The following is a 15,917-nucleotide window of genomic DNA, read 5'->3' as shown; positions in this document are numbered from 1 at the left end:
TAGTATGTTGCTATTGGTTTCTTCATTACTTATACATGTTCCTATGATTATGAGATTATGCAACTCCCATTTACCGGAGGAACACTTTGTGTGCTACCAAACGTCACAATGTAACTGGGTGATTATAAAGGTGCTCTACAGGTGTCTCCGAAGGTACTTGTGTTGGGGATCCTAGCAGAAATTTAAAATTTTCTATGCATCACCAAGATCAATCTATGGAGTAATCTAGCAACGAGAGGAAGGGGAGTGCATCTACATACTCTTGTAGATCGCTAAGCGGAAGCGTTACAAGAACGCGGATGAAGGAGTCATACTCGTAGCGATTCAGATCGCGGTTGATTCCGGTCTAAGCGCCGAACAACGGCGCCTCCGCGTTCAACACACATGCAGCCCGGTGACATCTCCTACGCCTTGATCTAGCAAGGGGAGAAGGAGGGGTTGGGGAAGACTCCATCTAGCAGCAGCACGACGGCGTGGTGGTGGTGGAGGAGCGCGGGACTCCAGCAGGGCTTCGCCAAGCACTATGAGAGACGAGGATAGAGAGAGGTAGGGCAGCGCCGAGAGAGAGATCAAATCGTGTGTTGGGAAGCCCCCATACCTCAAGTATATATAGGGGGAGGGGAGGGGGCTGCGCCCCCTCTAGGGTTCCCACCCCAAGGGGTGCGGCAGCCCCAGATCCCATCTAGGGTGGCGACCACAAGGGGGAGAGGGGGAGGCGCACCTGAGGTGGGCCTTAGGGCCCATCTGCCCTAGGGTTTGCCCCCCTCCCCTCTTGGAGGCGCCTTGGGCCTTGGTGGGAGGCACCCCAGCCCACCTAGGGGCTGGTCCCTTCCCACTATTGGCCCATGTAGGCCTCCGGGGCTGGTGGCCCCACCTGGTGGACCTCGGTACACTACAAGTGATGCCTGGAACACTTCTGGTGGCCAAAACCATACTTCCTATATATCAACCTTTACCTCCGGACCATTCCAGAACACCTCATGACGTCCGGGATCTCATCCGGGACTCCGAACAACATTCGGTAACCGCGTACATACTTTCCCTATAACCCTAGCGTCATCGAACCTTAAGTGTGTAGACCCTATGGGTTCGGGAGTCATGCAGACATGGCCGAGACAACTCTCGGGTCAATAACCAACAGCGGGATCTGGATACCCATGTTGGTTCCACTTGCTCCAGGATGATCTCATCGTATGAACCACGATGTCAAGGATTCAATCAACCCCGTATACAATTCGCTTTGTCTATCGGTACGATACTTTCCCGAGATTCGATCATCAGTATCCCGATACCTTGTTCAATCTCGTTACCGGCAAGTCTCTTTACTCGTTCCGTAACACATCATCCCATGATCAACTCCTTGGTCACATTGTGCACATTATGATGATGTCCTACCGAGTGGGCCCAGAGATACCTCTCCGTTACACGGAGTGACAAATCCTAGTCTCAATTCGTGCCAACCCAACAGACACTTTCAGAGATACCCATAGTGTACCTTTGTAGACACCCAGTTACGTTGTGACGTTTGGCACACCCAAAGCACTCCTACGGTATCCGGGAGTTGCACAATCTCATGGTCTAAGGAAATGATACTTGACATTAGAAAAGCTTTAGCATACGAACTACACGATCTTTGTGCTAGGCCTAGGATTGGGTCTTGTCCATCACATCATTCTCCTAATGATGTGATCCCGTTATCAACGACATCCAATGTCCATGGTTAGGAAACCGTAACCATCTATTGATCAATGAGCTAGTCAACTAGAGGCTTACTAGGGACATGGTGTTGTCTATGTATCCACACATGTATCTGAGTTTCCTATCAATACAATTCTAGCATGGATAATAAACGATTATCATGAACAATGAAATATGATATAATAATAACTAATTTATTATTGCCTCTAGGGCATATTTCCAACAGTCTCCCACTTGCACTAGAGTCAATAATCTAGTTCACATCGCCATGTGATTAACACTCACAGGTCACATCGCCATGTGACCAACATCCAAAGAGTTTACTAGACTCAATAATCTAGTTCACATCACTATGTGATTAACACTCAATGAGTTCTGGGTTTGATCATGTTATGCTTGTGAGAGAGGTTGTAGTCAACGGGTCTGCCATATTTTGATCCCTATGTATTTCGCAAAACTTTATGTCATATCATAGATGCTGCTACCACGTTCCACTTGGAGCTATTCCAAATTGTTGCTCCATTATACGTATCCGGTATCTCTACTCAGAGCTATCCAGATAGGTGTTAAGCTTGCATCGACGTAACTCTTTACGTCGAACTCTTTATCACCTCCATAACCGAGAAACATTTCCTTATTCCTCTCAGGATAATTTTGACCGCTATCTGGTGATCCACTCCTAGATCACCTTTGTACCCTCTTGCCAGACATGTGGCAAGTCACACATCAGGTGCGGTACTTAGCATGGCATACCGTATAGAGCCTATGACAAAAGCATAGGGGACGGCCTTCGTCCTTCCTCTTTCTTCTGCCGTGGTCAAGCTTTGAGTCTTACTCAACTTCACACCTTACAACACAGGTAAGAACCCCTTCTTTGACTGATTTATTTTGAACTCCTTCAAAAACATGTCAAGGTGTGCGTTCTTTGAAAGTATCATCAGGCGTCTTGATCTATTTCTATAGATCTAGATGCCCAATATGTAAGCAACTTTATCCAGGTCTTCCTTTGAAAATCACTCTTCAAACAACCGTTTATGCTTTCCAGAAATTCTACATTATTTCGAATTAGCAATATGTCATCCACATATACTTATCAGAAATGTCGTAGTGCTCCCACTCACTTTCTTGTAAATACAAGTTTCTAGCAAACATTGTATAAACCTAAAAGCTTTGATCACTCCATCAAAGCATATATTCCGACTCCGAGATGCTTGCTCTAGTCCATAGAAGGATTGCTGGAGCCAGCATACCTTTTAGCATCCTTAGGATCGACAAAACCTTTTATTGTATCACATACAACTTTTTCTTACGAAACTGGTAAGAAAACTTGTTTTGACATCCATCTGTCAGATTTCATAATCGAAAAATACAGCTAATGCTAACATGATTCCGACGGACTTAAGCATCTCTACGAGTGAGAAATTCTCATCGTAGTCAACTCCTTGAACTTGTGAAAAGACTCTTTCCCACAAGTCGAGCTTCATAGACGGTAACATTACCGCCCACGTCCGTCTTCTTCTTAAAGATCCATTTATCTCAATGGCTCGCTGATTATCGGGCAAGTCCACCAAAGTCCATACTTTGTTCTGATACATGGATCCTATCTCGGATTTCATGGCTTCTAACCATTTGTCGGAATATAGGCCCACCATCGCTTCCCCATAGCTCGTAGGTTCATTGTTGTCTAACAACATGATATCTAAGACATGATTACCGTACCACTCAGGAGTAGTGCATATCCTGGTCGACCTACGAGGTTCGATAACAACTTGATCCGAAGCTTCATGATCACTATCATTAACTTCCTCTTCAACAGACGTAGGCGCAACAGAAAACATCTTTCTGTGTTGCATCACTCTCTGGTTGAAGTAAAGGTTCGACAACCTCATCAATTTGTATCTTCCTCCCACTCAATTCTTTTGAGAGAAACTCCTTCTTGAGAAAGGACCTATTCTTAGCGACAAACAATTTGCCCTCGGATCTGAGATAGAAGGTATACCCAACTGTCACCTTTGGGTATCCTATGAAGATGTGTTTGTCCGCTTTTGGGTTCGAGCTTCTCTGGCTGAAGCCTTAAGCATCACAGCCCCAAACATTAAGAAACGACAACTTTGGTTTCTTGCCAAACCATATTCATACGACATCGTCTCAACGGACTTAGATGGTGTCCTATCTAAAGTGAATGCAGCTGTCTCTAACGCATAACCTCAAAATGAAACGGTAGATCGGTAAGAGACATTGTAGATCGCACCATATCTCATAAGGTTCGATTACGATGTCCGGACACACCATAACCCAGTGGTGTTCCAGGTGGCTTCAACTGTGAAACAATTCCACAATGTCTTAAGTGATTACCGAACTCATAACTCAGAAATTCTCATCGATCAGATCGTAGGAATTTGATCTTCTTGTTATGATGGTTCTTAACTTCACTCTGAAATTGCTTGAACTTTTCAAACGTTTCAGACTTGTGCTTCATTAAGTAAATATACCTATATATACTCAAATCGTCAGTGAAGATGAGAAAATAGCGATATCCACCGCACGCTTCAATTTTCATTGGATCACACGCATCAGAATGTGTCATTTCCAACAAGTCACTTGCCCGTTTCATTGTACCTAAAAACGGGGTCTTAGTCATCCTGCCCATGAGGCATGGCTCGCATTTGTCAAGCGATTCAAAATCAAGTGACTCCAAACATCCATTGACATGGAGTTTCTTCATGCATCTTACGCCAATATGACCTAAGCGGCAGTGCCACAAGAAAGTGGTACTATTAACTCTACATCTTTTGGCGTGAACATGTGTTTTACCACGACCGAGATTCAATGAACCATTCACATAGGGTGCATGACCATGAAAGGTATTATTCATGTAAACAAAATAACCATTATTCTCTAACTTAAATGAATAACCGTATTGCAATGAACATGATCTAATCATATTCATGCTCAACGTAGACACCTGATAACATTTATCTAGGTTCAATACTAATCCCGAAGGCAGATGGAGCGTGCGATGGTGATCTCATCAACTTTGGAAACACTTCCAACACACATCGTCACCTCGCCCTTAGCCAGTCTCCGTTTAGTCCGTAGCTTTTGCTTCAAGTCACCAATAATAGCAACTGAACCGGTATCCAATACCCAGGTGCCACCAGGAGTACTAGTGAGGTACACATTAATAACACGTATATACTTTGTTGAAGTTGTGAGCCTTCTTATCTACCATGCATTTGGGGTAATTCCGCTACCAGTGACCGTTCCCCTTACAATAGAAGCACTTAGTCTCGGGTTTGGGTTCAACCTTGGGTTCCTTCACTGGAGCGGCAGCTGGTTTGCCATCCATGAAGTTTCCCTTCTAGCCCTTGCCCTTCTTGAAACCAGTGGTCTTGTTAAACCATCAACACTTGATGCTCCTTCTTGATTTCTACCTTTTGCGGTCTTAAGCACCGCGAACAGCTCCGGGATCAACTCCATCCCTTGCATGTCATAGTTCATCACGAAGATCTAGTAGCTTAGTGATAGTGGCTAGAGAACTCTATCAATCACTATCTTATCTGGAAGTTTAACTCCCACTTGATTTAAGTGATTGTAGTACCCAGACATTCTGAGCACATGCTCACTAGTTGAGCTATTCTCCTCCATCTTGTTGGCAAAAGAACTTGTCAGAGGTCTCATACCTCTCAACACGGGCATGAGCCTGAAATCCCAATTTCAGCTCTTGGAACATCTCGTATGTCTTATGGCGTTCAAAACGTCATTGGAATCCCGATTCTAAGCCGTAAAGTATGGTGCACTAAACTATCAAGTAGTCATCAGGATGTGTCTGTCAGGTGTTCACAACATCCACAGACGACGTTGTAGGGGTTTGCACATCGAGCGGTGCATCAAAGACGTAAGCCTTCTGTGTAGCAATGAGGAAACTCCTCGGACTACGGACCTAGTCCGCATCATTGCTTACAATATCTTTCAACTTCGTCTTTCTCTAGGAACGTATTGAAACAGGGAGCTACAACGTGAGCTATTTATCTACAACATATTTGCAAAGACAATTTGGACTATGTTCATGATAATTAAGTTCATCTAATCAAAATATTTAATGAACTCCCACTCAGATAGACATCCCTATAGTCATCTAAGTGAAACAAGATCCGAGTCAACTAGGCCGTGTCCGATCATCACGTGAGATGGACTAGTCAACATCGGTGAACATCTTCATGTTGACCATATCTTCTATATGACTCACATTCGACCTTTCGGTCTTCCGTGTTCCGAGGCCATGTCTGTACATGCTAGGCTCGTCAAGTCAACCTAAGTGTATTGCGTGTGTAAATCTGCCTTACACCCGTTGTATTTGAACGTTAGAATCTATCACACCCGATCATCACGTGGTGCTTCGAAACAACGAACCTTCGCAACGGTGCACAGTTAGGGGGAACACTTTCTTGAAATTATTGCAAGGGATCATCTTATTTAAGCTACCGTCGTTCTAAGAAAATAAGATGTAAAACATGATAAACATCACATGCAATCAAACAGTGACATGATATGGCCAATATCATTTTGTTCCTTTTGATCTCCATATTCGGGGCTCCATGATCATCGTTGTCACCGGCATGACACCATGATCTCCATCATCGTGTCTACTTGAAGTTGTCTCGTCATCTATTACTTCTACTACTATGGCTAACGCTTTAGCAATAAAGTAAAGTAATTACATGACGTTTATGTTGACACGCAATTCATAAATAAATTAAGACAACTCCTATGGCTCATGCCGGTTGGCATACTCATCGACATGCAAGTCGTGATTCCAATTACAAGAACATGATCAATCTCATACATCACATATATCATTCATCACATCCTTTTGGCCATATCACTACTGGAATCAGCTACTTTGCCATCTGCCAGCTCTTTGCCGTCGGCTAGCAGACGACAAAGAAGCTCTTTGCCATCAGCTACCGAAAAGCGGACGTCAAAGAAATGGCAGATGGTAAAACAGGCCTTTGCCATCAGCCGGCTCTTTGCCGTCAGCCAGCAGACGACAAAGAAACTTCGCCGTCCGCTGGCTGACGGCAAAGAGAGAGGTGGACCCCACCCCCCGCCCGTTTAGAAAAAACTTAACGCCCCACCTCTTTGCCGTCGGCTAGCGGACGACAAAGGGAGATAATGGCGGACGGCAAAGATAGGCGGACGGCAAAGAAGGGCCTAACTAACGGCCCCATCCCCCTGTCTGTTACTCTCGGTTCTCTCCATCTCTCCTCCCCGACGCCCCGCACCCACCGCCGCCCCCGGCGCCCGGCGCGGCCCCCGCCCCCGCCGCCGCCCCCGCCCCACCGCCAGGCGCCGCCCCCGCACCCGCCCCGCCCCCGCACCCGCCCCCACCCCCACCCGCCGCCCGGCGCCGCCCCCACCACTGCTCCCGCCGCCCGGCGCCGCCCCCGCCACTGCTCCCGCCGCCCGGCGCCCCCCTGTCACCCCCCCGCCGACCATCCCATTGCTCCGGTGAGGGACTACTTTTTTTTCTTTCTGTTTTTTCATTTTTTTGCTATTTAATTGTTAGTGCTAGATTGTGTTAGTGTTAGTGTTAGAAAAGACTTAGAAGAAGTAGAAGTAGTAGAAGAAGTAGAAGAAGAAGAAAAGAAAATAAGTAGAAGAAGAAGAAAGGAAGAAAAGAAAAGAAGTAGAAAAAAGATGAAAAAAGAAGAAGAAAAGAAGTAGAAGTAGAAGAAGAAGACCCCGACACGCCACCCCGTCACCCCAGCACGACAGCCCGACCCCGACCCCCGACCCCCGACACCCCGACCGCGACACGCCACCCCCGACACCCGGGCCCGACACCCCGACCCCGACCCCCGACCCCCGACACCGACCCCTGACACCCCGACCCCGACACGCCACCCCGACACCCCGGCCTGACACCCCGACCCCGACGCCCGACACCCCGACCCCCGATACCCCGACCCCGACACGCCACCCCGACACCCCGGCCCGACACCCCGACTCCGACCCCCGACACCCTGACACCACACCCCGACCCCGACACGACACCCCGACACCCGACCCCGACCCCCCGACACCTGACCCCCTGACCCCCCAACCCCGACACCACACCCCGACACCCCGACCCCGACACCACACCCCGACAACCGACCCCCTGACCCCGACCTCCCGACCCCGACACGACACACCGACCCCCCGACCCCGAAACAGCACCCCGACCCCGACATGGTACCCCGACACCGACACGGCACCCCGACCCCCGACACCTCCCGAAAAGGTGTTCTTTGGCCTTCCAGAGGCCGACGGGGTCATATATTTGTGAATTATTAGTTAGGTCATATATTCTTCGATTTTGTTATGAAAAATATCATATATAATTGTGTTGACCGAGTAGTTTTAAATGTGTAGTTGTTTCATCGCTGCGAGGTTTGGTGTTCAACGACCTCGCCGTGCGTCTGACGAGCTCTGCCCCTTCATTCGTGGGTGAGCACAAATGACATGTCCTCCCCCCATTAATTATTTGCTCTATTCCGATGAAACTTGATAGCTAGCTATATATGTGTCTTGAATCATCAGTATGCGTAACCAATACGTGTCTCCCGTTCAAAAGCGTCATAGTTATAAATATGCATGCATTTGCATATTTATAACCTTGATTCTTTCGAATTGTCCAACGCTATCCATGGACAGCCCGAGTATGTGTAGATTGGGTTCATTTTCCCATATGCTTTGCTCCGGATCCGACGCATAAATTTCGTCAGTGCCTCCCCTGTTGTTCTCCGGGTACACATCCTCTCTGTTTATTGCAGAGACGTGTATCAAGAGAACAGCGGGGAGGTGCTGCCGAAATTTTGCGTTGGATCCGGAGCATAGCATGGGAAAATGAACCCAATCTACACATACACGGGTGGGATTAGGACCTATCATTACCTATTAGAGTGTAGGTTGCATGGACGTAATAAAATTGACAAAGTAGATCAACTGATGAATATATACATGGTGAATTACATATATAATTGTTGTGTGTCCAGTAGCTCTGAAAGTCAAGATGAGTGACCGTGCGTGGATGTATACCGGTCACACTGGTCAGAACAAATGGAGCGCTGAATGGTTCACAAAAACCAAGGGGTTTGTGCAAGCCACATTTGCAAATGGCCAAAATAAAACCTGGTGCCCCTGTTTCCGGTGCGGCAATTGGGAAAAGAAGACAGAGGCTGAAATGGGAAAACACCTGCAGAAGAGTGGTTTTACGCCCGATTATACGGTGTGGACATTTCATGGTGAGTCTGCCCAACATGACCGAGCTGAGGTGGATCGTCGTCGCACCGACGAGCATGGTACCGGGATGGAAAACATGGTGCAAGACTATGATGATGCTCGGGATTTGGACGAGGAGATGGAGGAATCTGCAAAGGCCTTCAATGAAATGTTGGAGTCTTCAAAACGTCTGCTCCACGAGCACACTGAGCTTTGTCAGTTGGATGCCATCTCACAAGTAATGGCTCTGAAGGCTCAGTTCAACTTGGGCAGAGAATGCTATGACGCAATTATGACAGTATTTGGACGCTTTCTACCCAAAGGCCATGTAATGCCTGCAAACCTGTACCAGTCGGACAAAATCCTCCGTGCACTGAAGATGCCCTATGAGAAGATACATGCCTGTGAGAAAGGATGTGCCTTATTTAGGCTTGACTATGCGGACTTGAACTATTGTCCCATTTGCAAGTCTTCCAGGTATATTGTGGTAGACAACGGTATGTGTGAGAAGACACAGACCAAAATCCCCGTTAGTGTTCTTCGGTATATGCCAATCGTACCAAGACTTCAACGAATTTTCATGGTCGAAGAGACGGCCAGACAAATGACATGGCACAAAACAGGCAAAAGAACCGAACTAGATGCAGATGGGAATCTGATGATGGTACACACATCGGATGGTGTTGCGTGGACAAAGTTTGATGAATTACATGCTGACAAAGCGGCAGATCCGAGGCATCCTCGAGTCGGCATCAGCACGGATGGGTTCAGTGTGTTTGGTATGACGGCAGCCCAATACAGTTGTTGGCCCGTATTTGTCTTTCCACTCAATCTCCCCCCGGACAGATTATGCAAAGAAAGAACATTTTCCTGACGTTGATAATTCCAGGACCCAACTATCCGGGGAAAAATATGAATGTGTACATGCAGCCGCTTAAGGACGAATTGCAAGAAGCCTGGGATAATGGGTTCAAGACATACGACGCCTTTAGCAAACGGAACTTCATAATGCGTGTCTGGTACATGTACTCGACGCATGACTTGCCGGCGTATGCGCTATTCGTTGGCTGGTGTGTGCATGGAAGGTTCCCGTGCCCCATATGCAAGGGAGCTCTTGAGTTTTGTTGGCTTCAGGCCGGTCGCAAGTTTTCTTGCTTCGACATGCATAGACAGTTCCTGGATCCTCGCCATAAGTTCAGGAAAGACAAGAAGAACTTCATCAGGGGTAGAGTTGTCAAAAACTCTGCACCACCTGCATTGACAGGCCAACAGACCCTGGATCAGTTAAACGCTCTCGAGCCAGATCCACAACCTCCAGGGTACTTCAAGGGGTATAATACTAAGCATGCGTGGACTCACAAAACATGCTTATGGGACCTGCCTTACTTCAAAGACCTCCTTTGCCCACACAACATCGACGTGATGCACACTGAGAAGAATATCGCTGAGGCACTTTTTGGTACATTGTTCGGCATAGATGGGAAGTCAAAGGATAATACTAAGGCTAGAGTCGATCTGGAGGCGCTATGTGATGGGCCGTTACAAAACATGAAAGAACCGAGAGGAAAGCAGAACTGGACGAAGCCAAAGCCATGGTTCAATCTTGGAAGGCCAGCTATGAGGGAAATTCTCTTGTGGGTGCAACAGCAGTTGATGTTCCCCGATGGGTATGCAGCGAATCTAAAGAGGGGAGCGAATCTTGATAAACTGAAGATATTTGGTCTCAAGAGTCATGATTGGCACATATGGATTGAGCGGGTAATGCCGGTGATGTTGCGTGGCTTCATCCCTGAGGATGAATGGCTAGTACTAGCAGAACTCAGCTATTTCTTCCGTGTTCTTTGTGCGAAAGAACTATCGCCTGGCGTGCTAGAAGAAATGGAAGAGTTGGCGCCGGAGTTGATCTGCAAGTTAGAGAAGATCTTTCCACCGGGCTTCTTTAATCCAATGCAGCATTTGATTTTGCATCTCCCGACCGAGGCAAGATTGGGGGGCCCATGCAAAATCGTTGGTGCTACCCAACTGAGAGGATGCAGAAGACGCTTCAAGAAAATGTAAAAATAACCGTAGAATTGAAGCATCGATGGCTGAGGCATTCATCATAGAGGAGGCGGTAAACTTTGTAACAGCGCACTACGAAGCCAAAAATCGTCATTTTCATAATCCGAAGCCTCGGTACAATGCTGACGAGCCTAAAAAGGGTGGATCCAACCTCAGCCTAGTCAAAGGGAATCTCGCACCAGCTAGTGTTTCACATCCAGTATCTTTGGATAACGAAGAATGGCGGACCATTTCGTTGTATATCTTCAACAACCTGATAGAAGTGCGGCCGTACATCGAGTAAGTTCTCGGTACATTGTTTCGCAACTTCTATTTCCTTTGAACTGCTCTTATTCCTGGATATGTCATACAGTCGATACGTCGCCATATTCTCGTATGGAGCGGAGATCCAAAAGGATTCCATCGAAGAGTATGAGCTTCTTGCAAAGCAAGGAGGCGGCTATCCCGGTTTCATCTCTTGGTTCAAACAAATGGTAATTTCTATTAGACAATTTCATTTCATTCGCTAATTTGTGCATAATGCAACAATCCTTTCATATTAAACTTGTAGGCTAATTCAGAGTCTATGGACGCCGAATTGAGACAAGTCGCTAATGGTTTTGACTATAAGGTCCGTTCATTTGACAAGTACGACATCAACGGGTATCGCTTTCTTACCTATGGCAAAGAGCTATCTATGGCCGACCGAAAGTCTACAAATTGTTGTGTATCTTCTATCGGCGAAGGAGGTACCGAGTATTATGGGAGAGTTGAAGCAATTTATGAACTTCTGTTCTATGGTGAAAACTCACCGAATGTCGTAGTCTTCAAATGTTATTGGTTTCAGCCGAAGGAGACTAGAAGGACTCATGAACATATAGGGATAGTTGAAATCAACCAAAGCACCCATTTTGATGTTCCTGATGTCTATATTACGGCTCAACAGGCGACCCAAGTATTCTATCTACCGTGGGCCTGCCAAACTAATCCAAATCTGAAAGGTTGGGATGTCGTTTATGAAGTGCCGCCACGTGCTAGACTTTCTCCCCCAAAGGAAGAGGATTATGAACGTCACATTAACCCAGACACATATGAAGGAGAATTCTTCCAAGAGACACGTCTTTCCAAAAGTGTTTCAAGAACCGCTATACTTCACCCCAAAACATTGAAGTAGACAGCGACAATGAATCAGACATCACCCCAGAGGAGGAACAAGAAGAGCCAGAACAAGAAGAGGTTACTGCTGCGGATGACCTGTCAATGCTTGACCGATTACGTCAAGGTGGCCTTGCACATGTTGATGCCAATGAACCCTATGAGCCCATCATTGATTATAGTGATGATGATGATTATGCATTTATTGATGATACTGATCGAGATTATTAGTAGTGTCAGGTATTCAATTTTATTATGTTGTACTTGATGATGATACACTTAAGTGATATACATATTATTATTCATGTCCGTACTTTTTTTTATGTTGTACTAATTTCGTTTATTCTTTGTCATGGCAGGTGTTGAAAGATGGTGGGCACTGGTCGGGAGCGCGCCGAGGTCCCTTCTTCGTCGGCGCGTGGTGCGAGGTCTTCCATTCCACACACACCTCTCCGCCAAGCGTTGCTGGACAGTATGGCGACACCGCCGGGCCCTTCTTCATCGACCGCGGTGCCCAGCAGGGGACGAGGTAAGAAGAACAGAGGAGGTGGAGGACGTGGTCGCAGGAGAGGAGGTAGGGTGACTCCTCTGAGGAGGAGGCTGCACGGACTCCGGTCCACGGGTCTTCGGCCCACGAGCCTCGGGTCGATGGGCCTTCGACCCACGAGACCCCGGAGGAGCACACGTCTGGATGGGGTACCTGGTCGGGTCAGCCTGAGGAGCCGAGTGGCCACGCTGATGATGGCGGGGAGCCGAGTGGCCATGCTGATGATGGCGGGGAGCCGACTGATGAGGAGGGGGAGGAGGGGGGCAACGTCTACCAGCGTGGTGCTACACGGCTCCCGTCCGTGCCGGCGACCCGCGAGCAGAGGTCGTTGATTTTCCCTGATGGGGAGAGGTAAGTGCATTTAATCTTTTTGTACCTTCTGCATTCACGTTTCTTCAAATAACTGATGTGTTGGCCTTGTCACGCTGCAGGGGTTGGGACCACCATGAAAGTGTCCGCCGGCCCAACTCCGTCCTTGGAGTTCTGATTCGGCAAAACTTCCCGGGGTTTGTCACGTTGCCTGGTGAGGGTCGGCTTCCAGAGGTTGGATTGACTTGGGAGAACTACTTGGCTGCCCCGGCCCCGCCGGGTGAGATTATCGATGGTGTCTTGTGCAAGACGAGGGCAGACGTCGTGATCAGAAAGTTCTGGGTAATTGCTCCTTTACACAATTAAAAATCTTCAACTAGCTAGTTATTAATTGTACTAATCAATATTGTCTCATTTGATTGCAGACATTCTACAGGTGTGAGGAGGGATACGAGGAGGAGGCGGATCATGTTATCCACAAGGAGTGCAAGTGCCTACTTCAGAACTTACGGCATGAGGTTCGGGTGCAGGCTATTCGAGACTACTACGCCGGATGTGGTATCAAGAAGCCCAAGCAGGAGTGCCGCGATAAGTTCTTGAGTAAGGAGAAGTACATGAAGGTAATTCTTAAGGCCTTGTACTTACTTCCTTCATTTAGTAATTCATAGCCGTAGCGCTCAAGTTTCTATTTTCTAACTTAGGCCCCTCCGAGATGGTGTGCGGATCGGATGGATTGTTGGGAGGTGTTGGTCAATGCGTGGTGCTCAAAAGAATGGCTGGCCACCCACAAAGATGCCAAGGACAAACGTGCCCAAATGGAAGGTGTGCCACACCACCAAGGCAGCTCCAACTTATTTCAGTACGGGCGGAACTGGGTATGTGGTTTGCTTCATGATTCATGCAATTCATTCATCATGCTAGCTTTAACCCTTTAATTACTAATTTACTTTGTTTCTCTCTTTCAGGCACGCTACAATAAGGCGGATAAGGTGCCAGAGGTGTACGACCTGTATGCCATGGCCCACACTGGCCCTTACAAGAAAGTCAAGGCATTCTCTGCATCTGACCTCGATGATCCAAAGAACTTCACCAACATCTCCGCCCACGACAAGCTCGTGCAATATAGAGATCAGGGGAAGGCGAGGAAAGAGGAGGACTTTAACCCGAGCCAGGGTCCCATTGATACAGAGCTGCTGATGATATCTGGTGGCGGGAGATCCCATGGCTCCATAGCCATGGGAGATGGACTTATCCGTTGTCCTAGCACTCTCCCGGAGATCAAGGTGCGCTAGTCGAGCTCCGCTCCTGAGATAAGGCCTCGTGAACGGCCAGTCCAACTCGCCTTCAAGGTTAGTTATACGTACTCAGCTATCTTTCTCCATTACATTTTGTGCGCTTCCATCAATGATTACAAATGGTCATGTGAGTGGTGTTGCAGGCTGCTATACAGAGTGAGAGACATAGAACGGAGAAACTTCTGGCGGAGGCGGCGGAGAGGCAGCGGGAGTTGGAGGAGAGGACGACAAAGATGTTGGAGGAGGAGAGGGCACGGAATGACATGCAGGCAAGGGCCATGTACGAGCTCCTTGTGGTAAGTTTCTTCTGCAGATTACTTGCTAGTCTTAACATTTGAGTCTCATTACTAACTAGTATGACTCTGTTGTGAAAACCAAATGTGCAGTCTGTGTGCGAGAAGTCCGGTCAGACCGCTCCGCCGATGCCAGTGATTGCTCCTGGGAGCACGGTGAGTTTAATTTGAATGGACATTACTTGCTAGTCTTCACATTTGAGTGTCATAATGCTAACGAGACATTGGAAATGATCTTTGGTGCAGCTTAACTCCAGAAACGCATCGCACGATCCTTCTCCAGCTACCGGCGCGAGCCAGCCCGCTCCTTCTCCAGCTACCGGCGCGAGCCAGCCCGCTCCTACATCTCCGTGATCACGGTAAGTTTCTCTAGTGTTTTGCTTAACAAATGCATAAAGACCTAGACTTAGCTTTATTTCCTCCAATATGCTTACCATAATGACCTAGAGTTAGCTTCTTTTCCTCCAAAATGACTTAATAAGCTTACTGACCTCATAAACCATCCATTCTACCTAAGTTAGCTCTAAAATGACTCATTTTACCTTATTTAGCTTACAAGTGATCCAATTTATCCAAGTTAGCTCTAAAATGACCCATTTTACGTAGATTAGCTCCTAAATGATCCATTTTACCTACGTTAGCTTTAAAATGACCCATTTCACCTAGGTTAGCTCCAAAATGACCCATTTCACCTAGGTTAGCTCCAAAATGACCCATTTCACCTAAGTTAGCTCAAAAACGATCCATTTTACTCTAGTTAGCTCAAAAACGTGGCATTTCACCTTAGTTAGCTCATAAAAGACCCATTTCAACTAAGTTAGCTCCAAAATGATCAATTTCACCTAGGTTAGCTCATAAACAACCCATTTCACCTAGGTTACCTCATAAACGACCCATTTGACCTAGGTTAGCGCATAAATGACCCATTTCACCTAGGTTAGCTCATAAACAACCCATTTCACCTAGGTTAGCTCATAAAAGACCAATTTCACCTAAGTTAGCTCAAAAATGATACATTTTACCTTAGTTAGCTCAAAAACGTGGCATTTCACCTTAGTTAGCTCATAAAAGACCCATTTCAACTAAGTTAGCTCCAAAATGATCAATTTCACCTAGGTTAGCTCATAAACGACCCATTTCACCTAGGTTACCTCATAAACGACCCATTTGACCTAGGTTAGCTCATAAATGACCCATTTCACCTAGGTTAGCTCAACTTCATCCTCAGAATTTTCAGAATCCAATTCCTCCACCAATCCATCTTCATAAGCTTACTGACCTCATAAACCATCCATTTTACCTAAGTTAGCTCTA

Source organism: Triticum urartu, chromosome 5A, assembly GCF_056163025.1.
Source record: "Triticum urartu cultivar PI428250 chromosome 5A, HENAU_Tu73, whole genome shotgun sequence".
Lineage (NCBI taxonomy): Eukaryota > Viridiplantae > Streptophyta > Magnoliopsida > Poales > Poaceae > Triticum > Triticum urartu.
Note: the sequence above shows the minus strand (reverse complement) of the source record.